General features: G+C 40.4%; 1 protein-coding gene across 3 annotated transcripts in view; it reads left to right on the top strand.

The window, feature by feature from the left end:
* Positions 1–14406, top strand: part of WDR72 (WD repeat domain 72) — a 362110-nt gene that overhangs the window by 6495 nt on the left and 341209 nt on the right. For all 3 annotated transcript variants that reach the window (XM_056572344.1, XM_056572345.1, XM_056572346.1), the window contains exon 2: positions 346–447. The gene's annotated coding sequence lies outside the window, so the exon portion shown is untranslated. The remainder of the gene's footprint in view (positions 1–345; positions 448–14406) is intronic.

Below are 14406 nucleotides of genomic sequence, written 5' to 3'. Positions count from 1 at the left end.
TCGAAGTTCGCTCATCTCTACTCCTCATGAGCACCTCATTTGCCAATGTATGAGATATGTATTATTACTATGTGCATAATCTCTTTATTTCTGTTGGGGGCCACACGTTCCAAGCACCTCAAGAGTATGGAAGTTCAGCCATATTGCCCTCTGGCAAATGATTCATAAAGGAGTCTAAGAGCTTCGTAATGGTTACTGGAAATATAATGCAAATAACTATTATGAATTCTGTCTGAGAACAGTTCCTACCATAAATGAAGAGTTAATGCTGGATATCTCTGTGTCTCTGTTGTGTGTCTGATGGGGCTCATGTTTAGCCTGATAACACGACTGCTCTTATTCTAGTGTAACCCAAAACATTGCAAGCTTGAACATCAGGTTTTCCTCTCCTGGGACAGCATAAGGAAGCACAGATGATGAAGACAGGACACTGACACATCTCAGAAGGTACGTCTACCAAACTATTCCTTTTATGGATTAGATTAATAGAATGCGAGAAAAGATACTTAATGTATATAGGATGAATATATATCCTATTATATTATTTTGAAGGTGTTATATGATTTTCTTCATGCTTTTGCTATGATGTATATGGGGTATTTTCTGAAGTTTTACAAAATAATCTTCAATAAGAGAAAAGGACTATGTGAATTCATTCCGTCAGAATTTTTTCAGTCTGTTTTGTCAGAAATGTCTAAAATTTTGCATACCATTTTAACTAAGCTGCTGGTGGTGTTGCAGGTGAAGGTTATAAAGTAGTCATAGATTTCATAAATTTGGCAAAAAATTAACTCCGCACATAAGCATGCTGACTCGACTAGCATGAACAAGGGATGCACATCAGTCACTTGTTTTTGTTACTATTTTATAAAAAAAATGCGCAGTAGACAGCATCATTTCTTCTGATACATGTAGCTTGATGCAGTACATGCATGCCTATGTTTGCCATAGTTTTGGAGCCATATATTGGAGTATATGTGTAAAACAACAGGCAGAGGTGAATTTAAAGGGTAACTCCTCCCCTAGACATTTTATCCCGATTAGATGTCTGACCTCTCTTCGCTGAGGACCCCCGTGATCTCCCTGCTGCACCCGGCATTCGTTTAGAGCGTGCAGTGCTAGAGGCTCGTGATGTCACGGCCACGCCCCACTCATGATGCCCCCTCAATGCAAGTCTATGGAAGGGGGCAGGATGGATGCCACGCCCCCTCCCATAGACTTGCAGAGGGCATGGCCGTGACAACACAAGTGCGGCGTAGCCGTGACATCAAGCGCCTCCGCCCATATCACCAGTCATCTAGCATGGAGTGAAGTTTGCTCCATGCACTGAATGTCCGGAGTGCCTCAGCCAAGATCGCAGGGGTCCACAGCGTCGGGACCCCCCACGATCAGACATCTTATCCCCTACCCTTTGATTAGGGGAGAAGATGTCTAGGGTTGGAGTACCTCTTTAAGATGAAGGTAATCAAGGAATTATTCCTTCCACAAACAATTAGCACCCCTCCCCTATTTTTTGTTTTGTTTTGTTTGTTTTTTAATCAATCATTATCTACTGAATTAAAGTATACAGTGAATTTGAAAACTTTGGAAAGTTTTTATCAGTCGAGGTCTGAGTGTTCTGACACCGTTCAATGACGAAAACAGGCAAGGAGGAAAGTGGGCAGCCACGTGCTCCTCTCCCCGTTTTCTGTGTCTATGCAGCCGAGATGGCCCCATAGACTAGCATTGTAAATGGGTCCAGGTCACATGACACAGAGCCAGGAGAGAACGCACTTGTTCTCTATATCAGTTTTGGTCCAAACACTCTGAAGTATAAAACTCTTGCACTGAAAGTACCCATACTCCTTCCTACATTATGTGTTTACCCACCTTGTTTAAACCTAATAGACAATGAGATAAGAACAGAAGTATATTGGTTTGATGTAAAGTCTCTTTATCTGGTCTGGAGGTCTCAGTTTAGGGTTCTTAAAGGGGTACTCTGGTGGAAAACTTTTTTTTTAAGTGAACTGGAGCCAGAAAGATAAACAGATTTGTAAATTACTTCTATTAAAAAATCTTAATCCTTTCACTGCTTTTTAGCAGCTGTTTGAATTTTTTTTGTGTTGTCCACAGTGCTCTCTGCTGACACCTGATGCCCATATCAGGAACTGTCCAGAGCAGAAGAAAATCCCCATAGCAAACCTATGCTGCTCTGGACAGTTCCTGACACGGACAGAGGTGTCAGCAGAGAGCACTGTGGACAACATAAAATAGAAATTAAAAAAGTAAAGCATTTCCTCTGTAGTATACAGCTGCTAAAATTACTAAAAGGATTAAGATTTTTTAATAGAAGTAATTTACAAATCTGTTTAACTTTATGGCACCTGTTCATTTAAAAGAAAAAAGTTTTTCACCGAAGTACCCCTTTAAGACTTAATTTATTTAACCATCTGATCTGAGATCTGAATTTATTTAGCAGTTTGGTCTGAAGTCTGAACTAATTTAGGAGTCTTAACTGTGTCAACATTTGCGTTATTATAGAGGGTAAGGATGATCTGAACAAGTGAAGGACCAAAGATGTCCGAGCAGTGCACGTTGTTGTCATCACAGCTTGTTCAATTCATGGTAATATTCACCAAAAAACGCTGATTATTGCTGCAGGGATGGTTGGCCTTCTGGATGTTTCTGCCATTTGCATGTAGGATCATTGCTAGTATAACCATTGGGATCTTGGTCATGTTTCTTTCCAAGGCCATTCTTACCCAATAATTTAGTTTGGTGTGGTGGCTAGCTCTAGGAATACTTCTTTTTGTTTCAAACTTCTCCTATTTAAGAATTATGTTGGGCACTGAGCTCTCACAGTGAAGCAGACTTTATTTTGTACTCTTCTCCAGATCTGTGCCGTCCCACAATCCTGTCCCAAAACTCTTTTCCCCTTATGGCTTCTGGTTGGCCCTGATCTGCATTGTCAGCTGTGATACCTTATATAGACAGAGTTGTGTCTTCCCAAATCCTGTCCAGTCAGCTGAATTGACCACAGGTGACCCCAACCAAGGTGTAGATACATCTCAAAGATAATCAAGAGAAATGGGAGGCCCCTGACCTAAAATTCAAGTGTCATAGCAAAAGAGCAGAATACTTATGTCTATGCACATTTTTGTTTTTCTTTTTAATAAATTTGCTGAAAATTCTAAAAAGGGGTACTCCGGTAGAAAACTTTTTTTTTTTTTTAAATCAACGGGTGCCAGAAAGTTAAACAGATCTATAAATTACTTCTATTTAAAAATCTTAATCCTTCCAGTACTTATTAGCAGCAGAATACTACAGAGAAAATTATTTTCTTTTTGGAACACAGTGCTCTCTGCTGACATCACAAGCACAGTGCTCTCTGCTGACATCTCTGTCCATTTTAGGAACTGTCCAAAGCAGCGTATGTTTGCTATGGGGATTTTCTCCTACTCTGGACCGTTCCTAAAATGAGATGTCAGAGATGTCAACAGAGAGCAATGTGTTCCAAAAAGAACATAATTTCCTATGTAGTATTTAGCAGCTAATAAGTACCGGAAGGATTACAATTTTTTTTAATAGAAGTAATTTACTAATCTGTTTAACTTTCTGGCACCAGTTGATAAAAAAAAAAAAAAAAAAAAAAAAAAAGTTTTCCACCGGAGTACCCCTTTAAATTTTATTTTAACTTTGTCATTATAGGGTATTAAATGCAAATTGATGGGGGACATGGAAACTTAAAGTCACATGCGTATCAACATTGCTATTCAATTTTAATCATTTACTTTGGGTACAAACAGTAACAAAGCTTTTTTTTTCTCATAGGGAATAACAGTGCTCATACATCTTAAAGGGGTACTCCAGTGGAAAAAAAAAAATTCAAATCAACTGGTGCCATAAAGTTAAACAGATTTGGAAATTACTTCTATTAAATAACCCCAATCCTTCTAGCACTATCAGCTGCTGTATACTATAGTTATACTTAAGAGAAATTTGTGAAGTTCTTTCCAGTCTGACAACAGTGCTCTCTGCTGACACCTCTGTCCGTGTCAGGAACTGTCCAGATCAGGAGAGGTTTTCTATGGGGATGCGCTTCTAATATGGACAGTTCCTGACACGGACAGAAGTGTCAGCAGAGAGCACTGTAAGAATGGAAAGAACTTCACACATTTCTCTGTAATATACAGCAGCTGATAAGTACTGGAAGGTTTCAGATTTTGAAATAGAAGTAATTTACAAATCTGTTTAACTTTCTGGCACCAGTTGATTTGAAAACATTTGTTTTCCACTTGTTTCCACCTGAGTTCCCTTTAAATACCTGTTTTACTGTTATTGTTCCTTATCCCGCCATACACATAAACACTTAGCTTGGCTAACCATTCATGTCTTGTGAATGAGGATAGGAGAGGATAGACACTGCCAGACAGCTATAGCAATACCTTATCCCTTTAAAAACAAAAGGATTGGAGCAAGAGGCTCGCAAACAGGAGCTGTTTCTACCAACTTTTCCTAATATGTATGGGGGCATTTAATTTGACTGTTAGGTGCTGTTTAAACTGATCTGTCAGCAGGAAAACATAGGTGTAAAAAGGCAAATTGCTACATAGGGTTAATCACTATGATTTCAGGCATAACTTTTTTTATTTCATTAGTCCTCACTATATGTGAGATATACAGTCATGGCCGTAAATGTTGGCACCCCTGAAAGTATTTCTCACAGAAAAGGATTGCAGTAACAAATATTTTGCTATACACATGTAAACCAAAAAAGGAGGAAAAAAAGCAAATTGGACATAATGTCACACCAAACTCCAAAAATGGGCTGGATAAAATTATTGGCACCCTTTCAAAATTGTGGATAAATAAGGTTGTTTCAAGCATGTGATGCTCCTTCAAGCTCACCTGGGGCAAGTAACAGGTGTGGGCATTATAAAAATCACACCTGAAAGCAGATAAAAAGGAGAGAAGTTCACTTAGTCTTTGCATTGTGTCTGTGTGTGCCACACTAAGCATGGACAACAGAAAGAGGAGAAGAGAACTGTCTGAGTACTTGAGAACCAAAATTGCGGAAAAATATCAACAATCTCATGGTTAAAAGTCCATCTCCAGAGATCTAGATTTGCCTTTGTCCACAGTGCGCAATATTATCAAGAAGTTTTCAACCCATGGCACTGTAGCTAATCTCCCTGGGCGTGGACGGAAGAGAAAAATTGATGAAAGGTGTCAACGCAGGATAGTCTGGATGGTGGATAAGCAGCCCCAAACAAGTTCCAAAGATATCCAAGCTGTCCTGCAGGCTCAGGAAGCATCAGTGTCAGCGTAAACTATCCTTCAACATTTAAATCAAATGAAACGCTATGGCAGGAGACCCAGGAGGACCTCACTGCTGACAAAGACATAAAAAATCTTTGCCAAAATGAACTTGAGTAAGCCAAAATCTTTCTGGGAAAATATCTGTGGACAGATGAGACCAAGATAGAGCTTTGTGGTAAAGCACATCATTCTACTGTTTACCAAAAAATGGAATGAGGCCTACAAAGAAAAGAGCACAGTACCTACAGTGAAATATGGTGGAGGTTCAATTATGTTTTGGGGTTGTTTTGCTGCCTGTGGCACTGGGTGCCTTGAATGTGTGCAAGGCATCATGAAATCTGAGTATTACCAACGGATTTTGGGTCGCACTGTACAGCCCAGTGTCAGAAAGCTGGGGAGTTCTGAAGTGGCTAGCAATGAGTCCAGATCTAAATCCCATTGAACACCTGTGGAGAGATCGTAAAATTGTTGTTGGGGAAAGGCACTCTTCCAATAAGAGAGACCTGGAGCAGTTTGCAAAGGAACAGTGGTCCAACATTCCGTCTGAGAGGTGTAAGAAGCTTATTGATGGTTATAGGAAGCCACTGATTTCAGTTATTTTTTCCAAATGTTGTGCAACCAAATATTAAGTTAAGGGTGCCAATAATTTTGTTCAGGCCATTTTTGAAGTATGGTGTGACATTGTGTCCAATTTGCTTTTTTTACTCCCTTTTTTGGTTTAGTTCCAATACACACAAAGGGAATAAACATGTGTATAGCAAAACATTTGTTACTGCAATCCATTTCTGTGAGAAATACTTCATTTTCTTGAAAAATGTCAGGGGTGCCAACATTTACAGCCATGACTGTAAGCCTTTTTGTTATTATACAAATGAGGCTCATATTAGTGATGAGCAGCAAGGGCCATATACGAATTTGCAATATTTTGCAAATATATTGACGATTATTCGTCCTATGTTTGCGGAGTTCGCATATTCACCATGTTCATTCATTTATTTTTCCATGCAAAAATTTGCATGTGAAAAAAAAATGAATATTCGTCATTATGAATATATAGCACTATATTCTAAATATTCGCAAAAATTACAAATTGTCGATTTTCACAATAAAAATTAGCATAATGAATATTTGTGCTCAACACTAGCTCATATGTTCAGGGGGTGTTCCCCATCATGGCAAGAGCCCAGGTAAGTCCAGTACATATCCTTTTCATCATGCCCCCTGGCCCGCTAACATCCCCTGTTTGACTGACAGCCACAAGATAAAGAGGATATGGATTGGACTAACTTGGGCTCTTTCTGTGATGGGGAAGACCCAGAGCACTTGAGCATGATTTGCATAGTAAATAAAAGGCTTATACTTTGCCAGTTCAAGAAGACTATCAGTCAGTTCATGTTTTGGGAATGGTTTGGTGTCAGGACTAAAATGAATCAACTGCAACAGCTATGAGTGGAATTATGGCAGGCAGAAAGACCAATGGTAGAATGATAAGGAAATTGTTGGCATCTGTCCTGTGTGCAGAATAGAACCTGACAAGCTCTGTACGAGCCGTTCAGTCTATATGTGCTACTAAAGAGATCTTGTAGAGTTTCTTGATGCATGAAGTAAATATGTGCTCCACCACCCAATTTCCCCGCTTAGATTCAACATAAACCATTTTAATTAATACCGTGTCACCAAAAGGGATTGAGACGGCCAATTGAATTTTGCCAAGATAGAGTCTTTTGATGAAAACATATCTTTAATGATTGCAGAAGAAGAAAATCGTTCTTAAAATGAAATCCCAAGAAAAATCATATCCCTGAGAGAAAATTTCTGAGTGGCAGGCCGAGATTAACATCATAAAATTGAATTTTTGCTGCAAAGCTTTGATGTAATCAGCAGCTGGGAGATGGCATTGCCCCGGCCGCGCTCCCTTTGATTGAGCCGAATTATTGCGCCGAATGAAATAAATGTTTCTTGTGTCATTCCTTCTCTAAACACAAAGCCAGGGGCTACAAGACAGTTGTTTTTATAAAACATGAAATTGGTTGTATTGCATTTATCATTTGTTATCATTGCTCTTCTTTCTAAACTCTTCTAATACTTGCAATTGAATACAGTTTACTTTTCACTGTCTAATGGGCTTAAAGATAGAAAAGACTAGTGATGAGCTATGATATCAGATAGGAAGGTCAGGTACAGAGTCACTAATATGATTTATAAAATAAAAATAAAAAACTATTGTATGTTCATCTGTAGATAATAAATATATAGTCTCAATCTTGATGTAAAATTGAATAGCATTTTCATTACACTGCATTATGTTTCTTGAAGTCATCTTGAGCTATAGCCTGTATTAGAAGCCACAGCTACATTCACATTTTGCTGGTGGTTTTTGGAAACAGATACCAAGCTTGTAAAGACTTATGGAAAGTAGATATCAAGCTTGTCTAGAGACGTTCAGTATTTGTAACAGTTATTTAAAGGGGTACTCCACCCCTAGACATCTTATCCCCTATCCAAAGGATGTTTCTTGTCCGGAAGCGCTGGAGGGTCTGGGTCGCGATCACGGGAACGGAAGTCCGTCACGTCATGACTCCGCCCTGTCACGCCCCCTCCCATAGACTTGCATTGAGGGGACGGGCGTGACGTCACACGGGGGCGGAGTCATTAAGTCACGGACTTCCGTTTCCGTGGTCGCGACCCAGACCCTCCAGCGCTTCCGGACAAGAAACAGGTGGTTGCCGCATGCTATATTGCGGGGGTCCCCAGCGGTGGGACCCCCGCGATCAGACATCTTATTCCCTATCCTTTGGTTAGGGGATAAGATGTCTAGGGGTGGAGTACCCCTTTAAGATGTGATAATGGGGTAGAACTATTAGGTTGCTCTGTATCATGTCTAGGGTTTGGTATATGTCTATACTTCGTAGAATGCAAATCAGGAGAGCAGACCATAAGGGTGCGTTCACACTGAGTAATTCAAGAGGAATTTACTTGAGATCTCTGCTCAGAAATAATTAACATCTGTTTTTGCCATTGACTTCAATGTATTTTACATTGCTCCGCTGCGGAATTCTGTTCTACTAGAAGAAAGAACATGTTCATTCTTCTTGCGGAATATGCGAGCAGAAGTCCATTGAAGTCAATGGTAAAAAAAATTCTGAATCGTTTTTGTAATCACAGCCCACTGAAATATGTAATTGGCTCATTTTCTGCGCAGAATTTTCCTGTGAATTCCGCACAAAATCAAAAGCTTTTTTTTCCCGTATGGAAATTTTTCTGCTTGAATCCCTCTACAATTACTCAGTGGGAACGTTAATTAAGCCAGCAAGAAAGACAAAGAGTTCTGACACTGACTGAGCAGAATTGTGAATGCAATATAGGCTACTACCCAGAACAATGTACAATAATAAGAGAGTCGGATAAGTAGCATGTCGGGGAGTGAATTGCACAGTCACTCACTTGCCTGGCTACATCTAGAGATTGGTAGGGGCAAAACTATTTTTAAATGACAATAACACTTTAACATTCAGGTACATAGTTTTTTCCTGTAATTTTTTTAAGTTTTAACTCGATTGGAGATTATATGGGTTGCGTCATTTTAATATAGGCTTGAAAATTATTATTATTAGTTTTTTTTATAGGTATGCAGTGTAAGCTGCTTGACCACTAGATGTCAGCACTGCAATATTTTATTGAGCATACAAAAAAATACAAATGAAACCTTATAAATAAAAACACAGATAGATAGATAGATAGATAAAGTAAAGGGAAAAAAACATAAATATATTAGTATAACTCAGAATATTACACTTAACAAATAATACCACTATACATGGACCAAATAATACCTCTACACCATGAGCATATATATCTACCACAAAGACAAAAACACCCACTTATATCATAGTTCAATGACCATACAGTGATCACAGTAGTATATGACTGTGCAGCACTCAATAATTGCACCCCTTAGTGACACTACACAGTAATAGACCCTTTTGTGCCCTGCACACTTTTATAGTGTACTGTTGGTGCATCCCACGGTAATATTGATCCCACACAGTGGTGGTACACCCTTTAAGAGAAACTGACAGGCTGTTTACCCACACTAAACTGAATACACAGGAATACAAAGAGCCATAACTTACAGAAATTGGTTTAGCCATCTCAAATACATGGGGGGAGATTAATCAAAAATAATACAAAGAGAAAAGGTAGTATGCACTCACCGCTAGGCTACGGTCATCCATCCTTGGAGTCCGGGGACACGGGTAGGATCCCGTTTTCTTGGAGCACTCGGAGGCTACACCGGTAGTTTTGCGGGATCAACCCACTTCATCCGGCCTCTGAGAGGCCGGATGAAGTGGGTTGATCCCGCGAAACTACCGGTGTAGCCTCCGAGCGCTCCAAGAAGACGCTGATCCTACCAGTGTCCCCGGACTCCAAGGATGGATGACCGTAGCCTAGCGGTGAGTGCATACTACCTTTTCTCTTTGTATTATTTATGATACTGCAGCTAATGTCCTGGTCGGAACACTAGGATACCTGGACTGCCTAATATTGGAGCACATATAACCCAGATAGCCGTAGCGTATGAGTAGGCTTTAGATAGCAAGTACCTCACAAGCTCTTTTGGAGATTTATCAAAACCTGTGCAGAGGAGAATTTGCCCAGTAGCCCATAGCAACTAATCAGATCACTTCTTTTATTTTGCAGAGGCCTTGTTAGAACTGAAAGAAGCAATCTGATTGGTTGCTATGGGCAACTGGGCAAATTTTCCACTGCACAGGTTTTGATAAATCTCCCCCATGGTCCCCATTGCTAAACGGCTTAATCTCTTCAGTGAGCAATGGAGGCAGGGAGCCGGTTTCTGTGCTTCCCTGCCTATATTCTCTATGCCTAACTATTTTATGCATAGTAATTTCTTGACTCTCACATCCTACTGACATAAGAAACTGCGGTCACGTGAACACTCTACTATTGTAGCAGAGTGCAGGGTCGCTCCCTGGCTACATCTGGAAGTCATGCCCAAATTTACATGCCCAAAGAATTGGCTCCACTGAATCCTCATGTCACCCGACTTCCGGGTGTAGCCAGGGAGCAGCGCCTAAGCTCTGCTACAATGGACTTAAAGGAGTACAGTACTTGGCAAGTTCATGAGGCCCTTAGAGATGAATGGAGTGGAAGTGAATATGTCAGGCAACCATTTCATTCAACCAGGATAAACATGTGACAACTCTTCTTGTGATCGGTAAGGGTCCTAGCTTATGGGTCCTCACCAATCAGATACTCATCACATACAGTATCCTGCAGAGAAATATGTCCTTTATGGGAAAAACACTTTATTATCAGTTTTTTGTAAAAACCATACCAGGGCCGGACTGGGACCAAAAATAGGTGCAGACTAGATCTAGACTATGTTGCCTTTTTTTTTTTACTGAGCAGTCGGAGCACCACCAAAATAAAATGGGCTGCATAGTCTAAAATCACCTCGGTTCAAGTGGCTCTCCAGCTGTTGAAAAGCTACAACTCCTGTCATGCCTGGAATGTGAGAGCCACAGATTGGAGGTACAGTTTCACTTGTCATCTCTGCAGAACGTACAAGTGACTACCGCAGTGATGGATAACAGACAGCCCATACAATGATTTGAATCAGATGAGACATCTTCTCTGTTGTCTTACCTTTTTTTTTTTTTTCATTGGTTCCTTACTTTGTCAGCAGATCCTCATCCTCTATATGAAACAATGATCATTATAACCCTGCCACAGACTGGATTCCCTAAATAATACCCTACCAGACATCATGCCCCCTAAAAAATATTGCTGCCACTCACTGTTTCGTCTGTTTGGCAAAATGTCATCCTTTTACTGTCTTCCTCCAAACCCCTAAGTCCCCCAGACTTATATTTCCCCTCCTCCTTCAGACCTTCCCCTCCTTTCACTACCAAAGTTATCAGTGGTAGGACCACACGGACATGCATCGTTTCTTAGTCAGCAATGCAGTCTGGCAGAATCCTGCTCATTCTTTGGGCGGATGTCGCAAGAAAATTCCACTGTGGTGACTCTACAGTATGCACAGAGCAGCAGAATCCTATTGAAGACAATAGAATTCTGCTGCAAGCAGATTTCCACACTGGAATTCTGCCAGTAGAATGTCCACAGTGTGGATAAGCCCTTTGTCCCCCCAGACATCTTAATCCTTCTCCAGAACCAACTTTTCCCTTCTTCTTCAGACCCCTAAGTCCCCCCAGACCCACTGTCCTCCTCCTCCAAACCCCAAAGTCTGCCTCTAGACCCCTCTGCCCCGCCCCCCCCCTCAGGCCACTAAGTCCTCCCAGACTCCTTTTTCCCTATCTCTTCCACACATTTCTGCCCCCCTTCCCCAGACCCCTTTTTAATTCTTAAAACTTCTCAGCTAGAAGGCCAAAGCCCTGAAATGCATCATTTTGTGATGTCCCAGTACAGGTACACGGTCCTGTAATACCTGTAGGCCCTGTCAGCTTAAGTCCCTCAGGGACCTGGGGGCTCCCCAGCAGGGTTTCCCTTTGTTCTCCTGTTGGTTTAATAAATGTGGTGTATGTTCCTTTAATGCATAGACAGGATCCCTATGTCTAGATAGTATAAAGGAACTGTGGGAGGTCTCAAGGACCTGTGATTAAGCCTGTCACATGTTATATTATGTCACATGTACTCCCAGAGAGTGCCAGCTTTAACCTATGACCCTCAGCTTGACCAATGGGCTTTAGTCCAGCCCCCGATATATAAAGGGGTGGCCATTACAATTCACTCTCTTTGAGATAAGCTCTATTAGCTACCATCAAGTCTTTGCTGAGGCAGCAAGCACCAGAGGCCGTAGAGTCAAGTGATCAGCATCTGGAGTAGCCCAAAAGCTACAAGTCTCTCCAGTAAGTCTCAAGTCTATGTTTGCTGTCACTGAAATTAGTCAAGTCCTGCACATAGTCAAGTCTAATTACAAGTCAAAGTCAAGTATTGGTCCAGCAAGCTGCGAGGTCCTCTGGGTCCTAGCCATCTCTCTGGGAAATCTGGCCTTAGTTGTGGAGATAATTACACCTGTCTTATACTAATTAAAGCCTCCGTTAAACCATAACTGGTTGTGGACCCTTTATTCACTACTAGCCCGTGTGATAGCAGATAATCCGGGCGTGTGGTGTTCGGGAACCACACTGGCGTCGCGAACACATAGAGGTTAATACCATCCTTGTCTGGTAAGAGCCTCAGAGATCATTGCATCAATAGTATTCTTCAATAGGTCACTGCAGACAGTTCTTGCTTGTCAGTTAATTCTTTTAATGGGATGGCTTTCATATTAATATGCTGTGACATATAGGCACAGATAGTCCTTTAGCTATGACCCTTTCCTTTGCAGCCTTTAAATACCATTCACCCAAATACATAAGTTATGTTTCTGATAGAACTTAATAATAGCAAATATTATAAATGCAAAAACCCACCATGTTACAGCCAATAGAGGTCGCCTGCATGGCATTCTTACCAAAGCGACTTCTGTCACCTACCCCTGCGCCATAATCCACATCTTATCCTCTAGCATTCTGATTATTTGATGAATGTCAATATGACCGAAACTTCATACAATGTTTTTTTTATATATTGTAAAGAAAAGATGCAAAAAAAAAAAAAGAAAAAGAAAAGATTACTAGTACCAAGCCTTTCCTATTTGTATCTGTAAAGATTGGGATTTTACTTACCCATTCCCATTTTAGGATTGCCATGTCCTGTTCTATTAAAAGCAGATATGTGATGACAGAGATGAAACTGTAGTGTGCAGGTGTTTATGATCCTAATTATTACAAGGGAGGAGAGGGAGCAATGTGATATAATGTGGATTAATTAATGTAATAGACAAGAACGAAAAATGTGCTGCAAATGGTGGGATGCAGTAAATAATAGAATATTACATTACAGCTAAGGAGTATTGATTGTCATGAAGTAATAATGTTTCCTCATAGTTACATTTTACTGTACATGATTGCTCTATCCACAGGATAGAAATTGAGTGTGTGATAATGGGAGGTCAGAACGCTAGGATCCCCACAATTTACACAAGAGGGGTACCAAGTCCCTTGTTGGAATAAAGTAACAGTCATGTGTGCACAATGCAACTCTATTCAGGGTCATTGAGCTTCACTTACTTAGGCTTTTGTGAGTAGATTTTGCAGGGTTTTTTGTGTCACATGTGTCATGCGCCAGAATTTCCAACAAAAAAATCCCAAAAACCCTACTTACTCTCCACTTTGCTCAGAAAACCCTACAAAGGGTTATCAGTGAAAAGGAGCGTGTCTCCAAAAAAAAAGAAAAAAAAAAACACTTAAAATGTGGTGGATTTGAGCTCTGGAAAACCAAACAGCACAGAGTGTGTGTAAAAAAGAGCAAAACGTTTGGAAAATTGCCAAATATTCAATAGTAAATGCCATGAAAAAATACCTGTCAGAAACAAAAAACTAAACTATACTCTACTCCACTTAGTATATGAGGCCCATTGTCTTGTTGAAAGGTGACCCTTCATTCTAGTTTGAGGTCCAGATCACTCTGGATCAATTTTTCATTAAGAATATCTCTGCACTCTGCTGCATTCAGTTTTTCTTTCTCCCAGACCAGTCTTCATGTCTGAGCTGTTAAAAAACATCCTCACAGCATAATGCTGCCACCACCATGTTTCACTTTTGGGATCATATTGAGCAGGTGATGATCAGTGCCTGGTTTCCTCCAGACATGTCCCTTAGAATTGAGGCCAGAATTTAAGTTAATTGCAGCAGAAACATTTTTGTACCATTCTCCAAATCTGTGCCTCCACACAATCATTTCTCTGAGCTTTACAGGCAGTTCTTTCCATCTAATGGCTTAGTTTTTGCCACTCCAGGTACAAAATAATCTTCAAAGGGGATCAAGAGAAATGGGAGAGAGGAACATTTCAAGTATCATAGAAAAGGGTTTTTATTTATAATTTTTTTTGCACAACAAAAAAAATCTAAAAGTATGAAACTCTTTAAATGCATTGTACATTTTGTATCAGATGGGAGCTTTACATCCTCTGTGTACAGCCATATAGTCCCTGCCATGTGGTGGTGATGTGTGAAAACCTCT

This window comes from Hyla sarda, chromosome 4 (genome assembly GCF_029499605.1).
Source record: "Hyla sarda isolate aHylSar1 chromosome 4, aHylSar1.hap1, whole genome shotgun sequence".
Classification (NCBI taxonomy): Eukaryota; Metazoa; Chordata; class Amphibia; order Anura; family Hylidae; genus Hyla; species Hyla sarda.
This window is presented reverse-complemented; position numbering and strand designations above follow the sequence as displayed.